At 36.9% G+C, this 14,098-nt stretch overlaps 1 protein-coding gene across 6 annotated transcripts in view; it reads left to right on the forward strand.

The window, feature by feature from the left end:
* Positions 1–14,098, forward strand: part of LOC126188877 (CAP-Gly domain-containing linker protein 1) — a 550,749-nt gene that overhangs the window by 451,833 nt on the left and 84,818 nt on the right. The gene's annotated exons all lie outside the window — the stretch shown is intronic.

Genomic DNA, 14,098 nt, shown 5'->3' on the forward strand with positions numbered 1-14,098 from the left:
CCATACAGTAAAGCTGCATGCACTTGGGAAAAATTACGGCTGTAGTTTCCCCTTGCTTTCAGCCGTTGGCAGTACCAGCACAGCAAGGCCATTTTGGTTAATGTTACAAGGCCAGATCAGTCAATCATCCAGACTGTTGCCCCTGCAACTACTGAAAAGGCAGCTGCCCCTCTTCAGGAACCACACGTTTGTCTGGCCTCTTAACAGATACCCCTCCATTATGGTTGCACCTACGGTACGGCCATCTGTATCGCTGAGGCACGCAAGCCTCCCCACCAACGGCAAGGTCCATGGTTCATGGGAGTAGGAGGGTGAATCAAAAGAACAGGAAATTTTGGAATGGAGATTAATAGATGAGCACACTTATGTAACATATTTTTGTTTATGCCCATGTGTAGTACAGTGTGTGCCATTGTTGAATGTAACAAGCATTTTTATTTCTTGAAAATGACATCTGGTAAGTAAGCTCCCCCTCAGTGCACACATTCCTGCAGCCTGATAGGAATCTTATGCGTGGCTCAACCTAATGTTTCAATAGGAGTCCTGGAATTTTCTTCTCATGTTCTTGCTTTATGTTTTTCGGTGGCAGGAGGTCGAGTTCGGTAAACCACACTCCTGTGCTGGTCCCACAAGAAAAAAATCACACTCTGTCGGGTCAGGTGATCTTGGGGCCATGCAGTGTCACAGAGCCATGAAATGACATGCTTACCAAACAATAGTCACACAGCTCTCGTCAATATCCTTACAGAGTGTGCTGTTGCTCCATCATGATAACATACTGAAGGGACATTACAGTGGTTGTGGACCCATCTTCATCTTCAAAAAAGTACTGCCTATAACGCCAGTTGATAACATAGCACACCATACAGTAATCTTGCTGCTGTGGAATGGATGCTTATGTAGCTGATGTGGATTTTGCTGAGATCAGTAGCAAAAATTTTGTCTGTTGACAAAGCCTTTGATGTAGAAGTGAGCTTCATCTGACATCCGTTGATTGTTGATGAAATTGTTATAATCATGCACTTTCACTAACATGCTTTCAGCATATTGTTATGCATTAGTAAATCATTAGGTACAAGTTGCTGAACAGTCTTCAGCTTGTACGGGTGGAAGTTTAAATCTACTTTCAGTATTCATTGATCACTCGAATGGCGCAACAATGGAGACTCTGTGTGACATTGTAAAGAGCACTGTGGACTTCTTACTAAAGCAGTTTGCATAGCCTCAGTATTGTCACGCACATGAGCAGTTTGGGGTCTGCATGCAAATTTCTTCTTCAGTGCAGGACCTGTTGCTTCAAAATTGCAGACCCAGGTGTTGATTGCATGTGCTGAGGGAACATGACCATGCTGTCTGATGTTGAAAAGACACCAAAATACTCAATGTGTGGCCTCCACACTTCCATTCTGCAAATAGGCTTTTACTGTAAAGGCACACTGCACACAATTCCATTGCTCCATGTTTACTGTTTACTAAATAGCAACACTGTGTAAGCAGTGTTCTATATGTCATTAGGCGCCACCCACTTTGCAGCATTGTCACAACACATTTCAAAGTTTCCTTTTCTTTTGAGTCATCTAGTATAAGTTAAACAGAACATCAATGGGCCAAAACTGTGGCACCAGGTGTCTAAGCCCAGTTCAAGCAATTCCTGCAAATTACGGGATGGTGGTTTATGGGCATGCAGCTGGCACCTGATTTGTGTTGTAATAAGTACAGACCAGGTACATTTTCTGACCAAGACATCAATTGAGTTCGCTTAATTCACCTTAAAACACTGTAGCACAATTCTGTCTTTGCAAAATGGACAGTTATCCTGCTGATAGAGGTCATCATCATAGGGGCAGACTTCAAGCCTGAACTGATTCAGGTGGCCTGCAATAATGTTCACGTAGTTCACTGCTATCGATTACCATCACAGATCCTGTGGAAGCCCAACTCAGTGTACACTGTAGCACAATTCTTCCCTCACTGACTTGCATCTGTGGCATGGTGCATTTTTCATGCAGCGATTCGCATGGATGATGGCATGGAAAGACCCAACCGTCAACCTGGTGTAACAAGAAATGTGATTCATTCAACAGGCAACATGTTTCTATTGATCCACAGTGAAAACTCAGTGATGCTGTGCCCACTGCAATCATAACTGATGATGTTGTCAGCTTAAAAACACATAGGGGTCGTGTGAATGGAGTTCTAAATTCAACAATGACCTTTGAATGGTGTGCTCTGAAACACTGCACTAGTATTGTACTCTGTCATCAGATCTGCTCACAACAGCAGTATGCCAACAGGTGACCAGATTCTCTGTTTCAAAGGTTCTAATTTCCAACTGCAGTGTGCCAACAAAGTTTCCTTTGTCAAAACTCAGTGGATCTACACATTTGCAGCTCGTATCTTTGCTACAGTGACTCCACATTTCACTCTCTTCCACGTACATTCTTTCCTTACTACGCCACATGCCCTGAACAGCATCAGGAGGCATTCAACCTCACAGTGGTAAGTGGTCATAATATTTTGGCTCATTAGTGTATAAAAAGACAGAAAACAGAGTACAGATGTTACTGAGTCTTGTTGGTTAGTAGAGATGACTGTTTAGGAACCACTCATGTGCTGTCTGTAAAGTCCACTCTTAACAGTAATCCATAGTGCATCTCATTGATGAAGTTCTTACAGACATTAATTAAAACGAGCACTTTTACACAAAAGGCAAAGGTCCTGAGTTCGAGCCTCAATCCAGCACACAGTTTTAATCTGCCAGAGAGTTACATAATAGGGCACACCCTGCTCCAGAGTGAAAGTCGCATTCTAGAAACATCCCCAAGGCTGTGGCTAAGCTATGCCTCCACAATATCCTTTCTTCCAGGAGTGCTAGTTCTGCAAGTTTTGCAGGAGAGCTTCTGTGAACTTTGGAAGATAGAAGACGAGGCACTGGCCAAAGTAAAACTGAGGGGGCAGGTCATGAGTGTTGCTCAGGTAGCTCAGTTGGTAGAGCACTTGCCCACAAAAGGCAATGGTTCTGAGTTTGAGTCTCAGTCTGGGACACAGTTTTAATCTGTCAGAAACTTTCATTAATGAAATAATCTGTGCCCTTGTCCTTTTTAATGCCGTGCTATAAATAATGAAGTTTCTGTAGGAAAATGTAAATATATTGTGTTCTTGTTGCTGCCTTTTCTCTTTGTATAGCTTGAGTCATATTACCTTCACAGAAATTGTAGGGTCAGATTACCCTAATCCATCACAGTAAAAAAATATTCAACTCTGGACAGATGAACTTTAAATATAAAATCCCTCGTGGTTCAGGTCTTGGACCATTCTTATTCTTGAAAGATTAGGTCGTTTTTATTTGCTAATAAATATGTCTATTGCCAAGAGGGTGAACATGCCATTTGTATGCCATATAATTATATCATATCTGTAGTATTATTATGTAGTAATGTACTATGCAAAGAAGAAACTAAATTTACCCGTGTCCTATTTTCCTTAAAATTTGGTGTTTTTCACTGGTGGACAGGGCATTTGAGTCTAGCAGCACCTTATGAAAATGGACTGAGGATATCCTCTGGTAAACTGTTCAGTCCTAGACTCCACTGCCAACATAAAAAGAGTCCATTGTTGTTGCATGGCATCACATGACATCTGGGAAACATATATGAGTAGTCAGATAATAAATGAAACTACAAATATAAATTGACTGAGACTGGTTGGTTGGTTGGTTGGTCGATTGATTGATTGATTGATTGATTTATTGATTCATTCATTCATTTCCATAGATTCCTGCATGAAGGAGAACCTTTTTGGGAGTGCATTCAATCAAAATATATGTTACAGTTCTATATGATTCTCCAAGCATATATCAGAATCTGATTTTATACACTGTACCAGTAATTAACTTCATCCACAGCTGTATACTGTCTTTGCTTACAGCAGCTGAAATGAATGTAAGAAACTGAGAAAGAAAGCTGGAGAAAGAAAGCTCCTATTTTCTCAGTTGTACCAAAAGCAATTTTTATTTACTGTTCTAGCTTAATATTTACATCATTATGCTGGTAATAATGAAAAAGCAACAGACAGATACTGATAACTAAATAGTATAACAGTAGCAGTAGCTCTACAATTATTTTGATTCTGTAGCCTGATATCTTCATTGTGTGACTGTAAATAATCAAAATATTTGTAGGGGGTTGCCTAATAACATCAATATTGAATTTCCCTTTGAATCTGCAAATATTCTCTCTCTCTCTCCTCTTTTTTTTCCCTTCATGACTTGTTTTGAGGGTGTGTAAATCACTGTTGAATTGACATAGATTTTTGTTAGTCACAGACATCATTAAGGAATAAATGTATTAGTTTGTGTAAATGCAAGAATTCTAAGATCTTTAATGAGGTCTCTGCAAGATGTACACTAATGTGTTGCTCACATTTGTTGGATAAATACCTCACTTACTTTGTCTGTAGTCTCTCACAAGATAATTCCATAAGACATCAGGGAGTGGAAATAAGGTAACACCCTTTTTTTTTCAAGTCTGTGCAATGAGATATACTTTTAACAAACTGAAACAATTAATTTTTGAGAATATAATGTGATTGGATAGATAAAATGTCCACTCACCAAGTGGCAGCAGAACACAAATAAGGGAAGGTTATGATTAGGCAAGCTTTCAGAGCCAGTGGATCCTTCTTCAGGCAGAAGGGTTGAGGGGGAAGGAAGAGGGGTGAATGAATGAAAAGGACTGGAGACATCTAGGAAAAGGGGTGGATTTTGGAAAAGTTACCCAGAACCACAGGTCAGGGGAGACTTACCAGACGGAATGGAAGGAATCTTTCCTTTTATAGGTTACAAATTTTAAAATAATGAAGACAGATTGTGTCATTGTCCTACCAAGAAAAAAGTGCAGGGTGAATTATTAAGCAATATCTTTCCCCCGAGCTTCAAAAATGTCTTGATCACTTGACAAACATGTCTTTTTTTAGCAGAATTACAGCAAAATACAAAACCTAAAGAGTACACTCACGAAATTATGTCAATACAATAATATTGGCTCAGCCATTCACAACAGCAGCTAGTTAGGTTTGCTAATGTGCAGGGTGAATTATTAAGCAATATCTTTCCCCCGAGCTTCAAAAATGTCTTGATCACTTGACAAACATGTCTTTTTTTAGCAGAATTACAGCAAAATACAAAACCTAAAGAGTACACTCACGAAATTATGTCAATGCAATAATATTGGCTCAGCCATTCACAACAGCAGCTAGTTAGGTTTGCTAATGTTTCTTTTGAAATAATTCCAGAGAATGACAATAGAAGACAGCACCAGTCAAGGGGCAGGTCACGACTGTCTGTAAATTCTCCTCATGGGAAATGAGTCCAGTTTTTGAATAGGTGGATTATGCAGTGTTAAAATCGTAGCTTGACCTATATTCATTTGTCATCTTTTTGACACAAAGTTGTGGCCCAAGCTATGCTCAGGCTTTGTCTTCAATGTATTAAGGTGGCAAGCTCCATTGGTAGGCTTTCTTCATATGTACTTAGCACGTAGCAGACCTTCGTGCTGTGAGGGATGATCACAGCTGGAAGTGCTGAGATGTAAATCAGTGTCAGTGGGCTTTTTTGTGCACAGTGTGGCTCACAGTGCCATTCACTTTGTATTTGATCATGATGTTCAAAAGGGGGAATTCACCATTCTGTTCCACCTCCATGGTAAATTATACACTCATGCAGAGTGCAGAGAGTTCGGATGTTGGAGGAAGTCGTGAAGCCATGTATGCCTGTGTGGCCATACAACTAAAGTAGTCATCAACATATCTGAAGAAAGCACAAGGGCTTCAGTGCAGATTTTTCCAGAGCTTTCTCTTCTAAATCCTCCATGAATAAATTTGCCACTACTAGTGGCAGAGGACGCCCCATGGCTGATACCATCCTACTGTTCGTAATAGCAGCCATTGAAAACGAAGGATGTAGATGTGAGGACAGTTTCACCGGGTCAGTCATTTTGAGCTGACTCTCTCAAGATAATGAGAGAAAAGTATCATTATTATCATCATTATTATTATTATTATTATTATTATTATTTTTTCCTTTCCGGGTGACTTTTTTGTCCTTGTTTGTTTAAGTGTACCATTGCACTTCTCTTATCTTTGCAGCTATTACTCCAGTACTCTCCTTCTTTGTTGGATACTAATATACATATATTTTCTGGTGCTTCTTATTTCAGACAAGGATTTATCTGTGTCATTATTATTTTCTATTTTAACTCTAGAAGACTGCTGATGACAGTATGTGACCATTTCACAGATAGACACAGATTTATTCTGTTTTGCTAACAAGTACTATGAGTCACACACTGTTAATCTCTATTGACTGACATTTTGTAATTTATGCAGTTCTTTTTGAAGTTTCTTTAAAATCTGTCAGTGAATTCATGTTTTACTTTTCTTATATAAATTACATTATTGTTAAATAACACTACTGAGTGATCATAACTGTTCATTTTGTGTCCATCTAAGTTGGTCAGCAATTATATTGTCATAATGGAAATTTCCAAATGGAAACAACAAACATAAACTATTTACCACTCATATGTAAATGAATGATGCTGACAATAAGAACATAACTGATCTGAAGACTGACTAACTTTTGAACTACAGTCAGCCAACTACAGTGTCTCATTGCAAAAATTGCAGAAAACTAAGCTACATTTCTGGTCTTGAAACATCCTGTGTGTCAAACCAGGACTTGAACCTGGACCATTGCCTTTCAAGGGCAGACATTTTGTCTGAAATGCATTTGTGATACTTTGCATGCATTTCTTTCCTTTTATTTTTGCAAATAAAGATCTGTAGCATACTTTTATGCTAGTTTTATTTTCTGTCAGATATAACTGCTTCCATTAATCAGCATTTTGGAAAGGATAAATTGCTACTCACTACATAGAGGAGGTGTTAAGGGGCAAGCAGGCACATTGGGGGGAAAAAATACTGTTAGAAATTATGTAGCTATTGGACCAAGTCCTTTGTGTGAAATGTAGACAAAACACCCACACTTGCATAACTCTTTCACATGCATGGCCACTGTCATCTCCGAGGGCTAACATCAGCTTTTGCTCCCAAAGACGAGAGCAGCCATGTGTACATGCCCATTAGCTAAATAGCATCTAGCAGTCTTCTTCTTCTTCTTCTTCTTCTTCTTCTCTCTCTCTCTCTCTCTCTCTCTCTTTTTAAAATGTGTGTTCACCATTCAGTGCCTTCTCTATGTGGTGAGTAACAATACATTCTTTTCATACAGTTGTTGTTCCACCTCTCATTTTCTATTTTCTGATATTAACATCTCATTTCTGTTAAAGTTTTTAATTTTCATTTTGAATTTTTGCTCCCATTTAAGGTAGTTATCCCAGAATAAATCATGCATTGATATGCAACAAAATACCTGGGTTAGACATTGGTTCACCATTATTCAACTCTTGTGCCTTTTTGAGACAAAATGTTAGATTTTTGACTATGGTGTACTTACCATATCTTACTTTCGACAAACACATCATGATGTAATAGGGGGCAAAAGAACGTTGCGCCAGCTGAAAGCAATGAAGTCAAAGATGATGTTGTAGTTACATGCTTAGACATTTGAATTAAACACTCATTCTTAAACAATGAAAACTCCAGATAGGGATATCAACATTGTAGGGAAACACAGATTGCTACTTATGTTAAAGAAGACATGTTAAGTTGCAGACAGGCACGATTAAAAGACACTTACATAAAGCTTTTGGGCACAGCCTTCATCAGTAAAAGAGAGACACACACCTTTCATACTCAAAAGCCAGGCCAGCACACTCATACACACAGTACCGCCAACATCTCAGCCTGGATTGCAACTACCACATGGGATGCAAGCATCAATTTGGAGATGAAGGGGAAGAGGAAGTGATAATAATGGACAGGCGGGATGAGAGAGAGACGAACACTGTCCGCTGGAATGTGCCAGGACTAGAATGTCAACAGGCACCGCATCAGGAGGTTGTGCAGCAGGGAGGTGCGGAAAAAAGGAGGAAAAACAGTAACATACTGTCTCCACACCCTCCTCTCAACAGTTTCCGCCAACTCTGTCCTATCATCTTGTCCCCATTCTCATCTCCCACCCTGTTTATTTGGCGCCCTCTGCCAGTGCATCTGTCCATCTTTCCCCACTCCTCCCCTTTTTTGATCCTTTTTTTCCCCACCTGCCCCACAACCTCCTGATGCTGCATCTGTTGGCATTCTAGTCCCAGCACACTCCACCAGACAGCATTCGTATCTGTCTCTCTCCACCTGTACACTACTATCCCTTCCTCTTCCCCACTCTCTCCAGGTTGTTGCTTGCATCCTATGTGGTAATTGCAATCCAGGCTGAGATGTTGGCGGTCCTGTGTGTATGACAGTTGCATTCCAGTCTGAGATGCATAGATGAGGTGTGCTCACCTGTTTGCATGAATGGGGTGTGTCTCTCTTTTACTGATGAAGGCTGTGGCTGTGGCCAAAACGTTTATGTAAGTGTCTTTTAATTGTGCCTGTCTGCAACTTGATGTATCTTCTTTACAGTAAGTAGCACTCTGTCTTTTACTATGTTGTAAACATTCATTCTTGTAATTTATCTGCGATACAACTCGCAGACAATTAAATAAACTTACGACAGCAGAAAATAACCCTATCAGATCATGATAGGTGTAAAAAGAAGCATTCCTTATCCAAGACAGCAGCATGGTCCATTCCAGATTCTGGTTTCTTTTTAACAGAATGTAAGGTTAATCATAATTGGAAATATTTGGTAACAATTTTTACTGACACATATAGGCTACTTTTCCATTCATTTCCTACCAATGTGGGCAAATAAGGTCCCTGTGTAGACCTCTCAGTTCCTTTCAGCAAAATCACGGTAAGCTGAGAGTTGAATATTAATGAAGGGGTTACCATTTCTGGCACTTTCCTCTCAACTAGGGTAAGATATCTAAAAACTATAATCAGAACTATAAGACTGGATGTATCTTTATATGTTTGAGGGACAATAGCATATTCTCTCTCTCTCTCTCTCTCTCTCTCTCTGTGTGTGTGTGTGTGTGTGTGTGTGTGTGTGTAGAACTTCAAAAAAACCTTAATAATTGTGATTTTTACCTACTAACTGCAAGAACTGATAGTTTCATATGGAGGACACTGGGTGGTATGAGTGTAGTTTGAAGAATTGTTAGCTTGATGACAAAAGAATGAATTTAAAATTGCATTTTCATTTTATGTGATATGCTCTTATTTTACATCAATATTTTCACGTAGAGTGTGCATTAGTATTATACAGGGCCACCTTCAAAAGCTTCATAGTTCATGGTGATAATTTCCACCATGAATCATTGGGCAAATGTGTACTACATGCATGCGCACACGCACACACACTAGCTCAGCATTCAGTGCTTTGCTCGTGTAAACTGTAGGACCTGCAGAGATCATTTTTTTTTCTTGAATTTTTATGTCATTTACAAATTGCAACATCCCCTGAGCTTTTCACACTAAGCAAGGCCACCTAAGCATGGTCTGCCTTTTACTTTATTCTACAGATATTTCCATAGCAACTTTCATACCCTAACAAATATTTCCTTATATCTAACCACAAAATGAAACACTAATTTTCATAAATATAGTTTTGCAGTTTTTTAATGTAACAAAATATTATCCTAAAAATTTTCATCCCCTTTTGCACTCCCTTAGAGGTTGAATCTCCAGAACTACTGTAACACATTTCTTTCTTCTTCTTCTTCTCTCTCTCTCTCTCTCTCTCTTTTTAACCGAGCGGTTAAATACCAGTTTTTATAGAAGTAACCTTAAAAATCATTTAGTAGTTCCTTAGTAATTATTTATTTAAAAAAAAAACTGTCACCCACTATTTTAATTCATTAGTGGTAGATTTCCAAATATGCTGAAATACGTTCCTTTATTTTCTGACTGTAGATCTAGCTTCAAAATTGCCTTAATAGCGACATTCTTTCAAAAAGCCTTTCATCCCCTATTTCACCTCTTTGGAGTGGAATTTTGGACAATCCCTTCTTAAATTATGCCTACAGTATGAGATCCACTCCCTCTCCAAACTTCAGGTTTCTATACTTAGCAGTTTGGGCTGGATGATGATGAGTCAGTGAATCAGTTGAACCTACTTCATTCCATCAGGAGTTAAATTTCCAAAAACATTGACATGCATATGTTTTATTCCTAACTGAGAAGCCAAATTTAAATTTTCATAGGTTTAGCTTTAAAAATACATTCATAATAAAATATTTTCATAAAAAATCTCATACCCTATTTCACTCCCATAGGAGTTCAATTTCCAAACGCACTGAAACGTATTTTTTTTAAATGTGTAACTGAGAAGACAAATGCTAATTCAATTCAATTCAATTTATTAGCGTCCTTGTAGTACATCATCGAAGTGACATAGGACTTGTCAATAAACATTACAATTTAAAATACATATACATGAAAATTTGTAATTGAATTTACTTGTCACTGAGACATTACAATTTTAATAGAACTTTTAGAACATTAACATAAAAATATACAAGTAGGATAACAACTTACAAAAAAAGGTTGTGATTCTCACATCAAAGATTATTTACATTCTTACATTAACACCGTTTCACAATTTCATAGAAACAGCAAGTATTTAAATGTGAGCAATTACACATATTTATTATGTCAGGGAAATATTAACTGCACTTTTATTGTCAACGATTCATAAACTCTTCAATACTGTAAAAACTATTGCTCAATAACATGTTTTTTAATTCTCTTTTAAATATGTACAGTTTTGGTATTATTTTTAGTTCTTTGGGGAGAGCACTGTAGAGGATTTTGGGTTGGTATAGTACACTTTTGTGATACATAGCTGTTTTATGAATTTCTCTATGGAAATCATTCCTATTCCTTGTTTCGTAGTTGTGAAATTCTCTGTTTAATGTAGAAAATTCCTCGTGTTCTTTTAAGAAACATATGCTTTCATATATGTATAAAGATGATAGTGTCATGATTTTTAATTCTTTGAAAGCTTGCCTACAAGAGTCTCTATATCCTATACCTTTTATTATTCTGACTGCTTTCTTTTGTAGTCTAAATGAGTGTTTTGTTAGACTGATGTTCCCCCAAAACTGTACGCCGTATCTTAATAAACTGTGCATGAATGAGAAATAAACACATAACACTGTTTTAATATTACATGAGCTTTTAAGCATTCTAAGTATATAACATGTTTGACTTAATTTTTTGTTCAATGATATTACATGCTTTTCCCATCTTAAGTGTTCATCAAACCATACTCCCAAGAATTTAGTGTATGATGCTTGTTCAATCTTACACTTACCCAATTCTACTGTAAGGTTAGTTTTTATTTTATTTGTAATATGTCTGAAGTTGATCCACGTTGTTTTTTTGGCATTCACAATGAGTCTGTTTTCATTAAACCATCTGTCTGCTTCGTCTGTTGCTAATGTGACTTTTTCCTGTAAGTCAGCTTCACTATTTGCTTTAACAAACAAACTTGTATCATCAGCGGACAGTACTGCCTCTGCTTCAGATAGTTGACTTGGTAGGTCATTGATAAATATTAAAAACAGTAATGGCCCTAATACAGATCCCTGGGGTACTCCATACAAAACTCTCTCGAATCTTGATGAATATGTCCTATCTGCCTGGCTTATCTCCACCTTCTGATATCTGTCTGACAGATATGATTCAAACCATTTGTGGGCAACTCCACGTATCCCATAGGCATATAACTTCCTAAGCAGTAACTTATGGTCGATGACATCAAAGGCCTTTGATAAGTCTAAAAACAATCCACAATTTAATTCCTTTTTGTTTATGGAATTTAGAACAAGTTGCAAAAAATTGAAGATAGCTGTTTCAGTTGATTTATTTTTACGGAAACCATTTTGCGCGTTAACCAATATTCTATTCTTAATAAGAAATTTGTATAGTCTCTGATACATTATCCTTTCTATTATTTTTGAGAAACCTGACAACATTGATAAAGGCCTAAAGTTACTAACATCATATTTATCACCATTCTTGTAAAGTGGCTTTATAGTAGACATTTTAAGTTTTGATGGAAACACCCCTGTCTTAAAAGATTCATTTATAATTTCAGTGAGATGCGAGGCTATGTTTCTTGCACTTTGCTTAATGACTTTGTCAGGAATCTCATCACACCCACATGACATTTTATTTTTTAACTTATTTATAGCATTTAGTACCTCTGAATCAGTTACTGGATAAAGGAACATTGTCATGTCATTCATGGGGATTTTTACCTTGCTATTGGAATTGCATTTACTTTTAATTAAATTTATGGCTATATTTGTGAAATGTTCATTAAATATGTTGGCAATCTGAAGTGGGTCCTTAACAGTTTTACCCCCACTTTTAATGACAAAGCTGTTATCTTTTCTTTTGTGTCTACCTATATTTTTATTTATTACCTCCCAAGTTGACTTCATTTTGTTGTTACCTTTCTCAATATAGGTATCATTATCAAGCTTCTTAGCTGCAATTATTACTTTCTTGTACAGGCTTCTATAACATTTCACATGTGCTTTCAGTACTACATTCTTCCTGGCTGATTTATTTAACTTTCTGAGAGTGTCTGATGACTTTCTAATCCCCTGTGTAACCCATGTTTTGGTTTTATGTTTATTTTTGACTCTTTTTATAGGAAAGGCAACATCGAAGCAGTGTTTGTAGCTTTCAAGGAATGAGTCAGACATATTGTTGACATCACCACTTGATTCAGTCCCCCAGTTGTTATTTTCCAGAATGTAATTAAAAATTCTTATGCTGTCATCATTTATAAATCTCCTTTCCCTGTAATTATTATTGATAACAGGGTCCTTGTAAGATGTGACATTTAAACTCAATTTGATACCCTTGTGATCCGAGAAACCAGTGTCAATTACTTCAGTGTTATATTCACACTTGTCCTTGTTTATAAATACTTGATCTATTATAGTTTCAGACATATTTCCGCATCTGGTAACTTCATTTACAGTTGCCATCATATTATGACACAAAAACAGATTGCACAGTTGCTGTTGTTTTACTACAATCATTCTTAAAGTTAACATTAAAATCACCAAGAACAATTACATTATGTTTAAGTTCATTCAGCAGTCCCTCAAGGTTTTCCATAAAAATGGCAAAGTTGCCCAGTGGTGATCGGTACAAACACACAATAGTAATTTTTAATTTGGTTAGTTCACATATACTGTATTCAAAATCTTTTTCTATGCATTTTAGTTTACATTTAATTTCTCTTGATTCTACCCCTGTCCTAACATAAATACATATCACACCCCCTTTATGGTTGATTCTACAAAATTTGCTAATAATTTCAAAATTTGGAATGTTGCTAGAGGTAGCTTTAAAAATTCTGTAGTAGTTCTTTAATAATGATATATTTTCAAAAAAAGCTCTCACCCACTATTTCACCCATATAGGGTTAAATTTCCAAAAATGCTGAAACATGTTTTTCTTTATTTCTGATTGAGAAACCAAATACCAATTTTTGTATGTCTAGCTACAAAATTGCCTTAATAGCGACAATTTTCAAAAACGTCTTCATCCCATATTTCGTCCCCTTAGGGTTGGAATTTCGAAAAATCCCTTCGTAAAATACAGGTGTTTGCATGAGGCTCTCAGACTGCCTATATTTAAGTGTATTTAATTTATATTCAGTAAGTTGATGTTGTAAGTAAAAGGATATAGCTGATCTGAGTTAGAAGAAAAATGATATTTTATGAATGGTGATGCACTTACTTCACAGTTTCAAATTCTGTGGAGTAAAACTGATTCGTAGTTCTTTATTATCCAATGATATTTCCATTTATACTTTCCTTGTTACATTATTTAACAACTGCATGTGGGAAAACAACATCCCATTTCAGTATGGAAGTGTTGACTAGTATGAAGGCAAATATCCATATGTTGTCATCTGTTTAATCATCAGTTCTTGTCTGCAATGGGTAGTTATCTTTTCTGATACCATTGTTTGTAGCCCACTCTGAGATAAATTATCATATTGATAAACTACATT

The sequence above is a fragment of the Schistocerca cancellata genome, chromosome 1 (assembly GCF_023864275.1).
Source record: "Schistocerca cancellata isolate TAMUIC-IGC-003103 chromosome 1, iqSchCanc2.1, whole genome shotgun sequence".
In the NCBI taxonomy this organism is placed as follows: domain Eukaryota; kingdom Metazoa; phylum Arthropoda; class Insecta; order Orthoptera; family Acrididae; genus Schistocerca; species Schistocerca cancellata.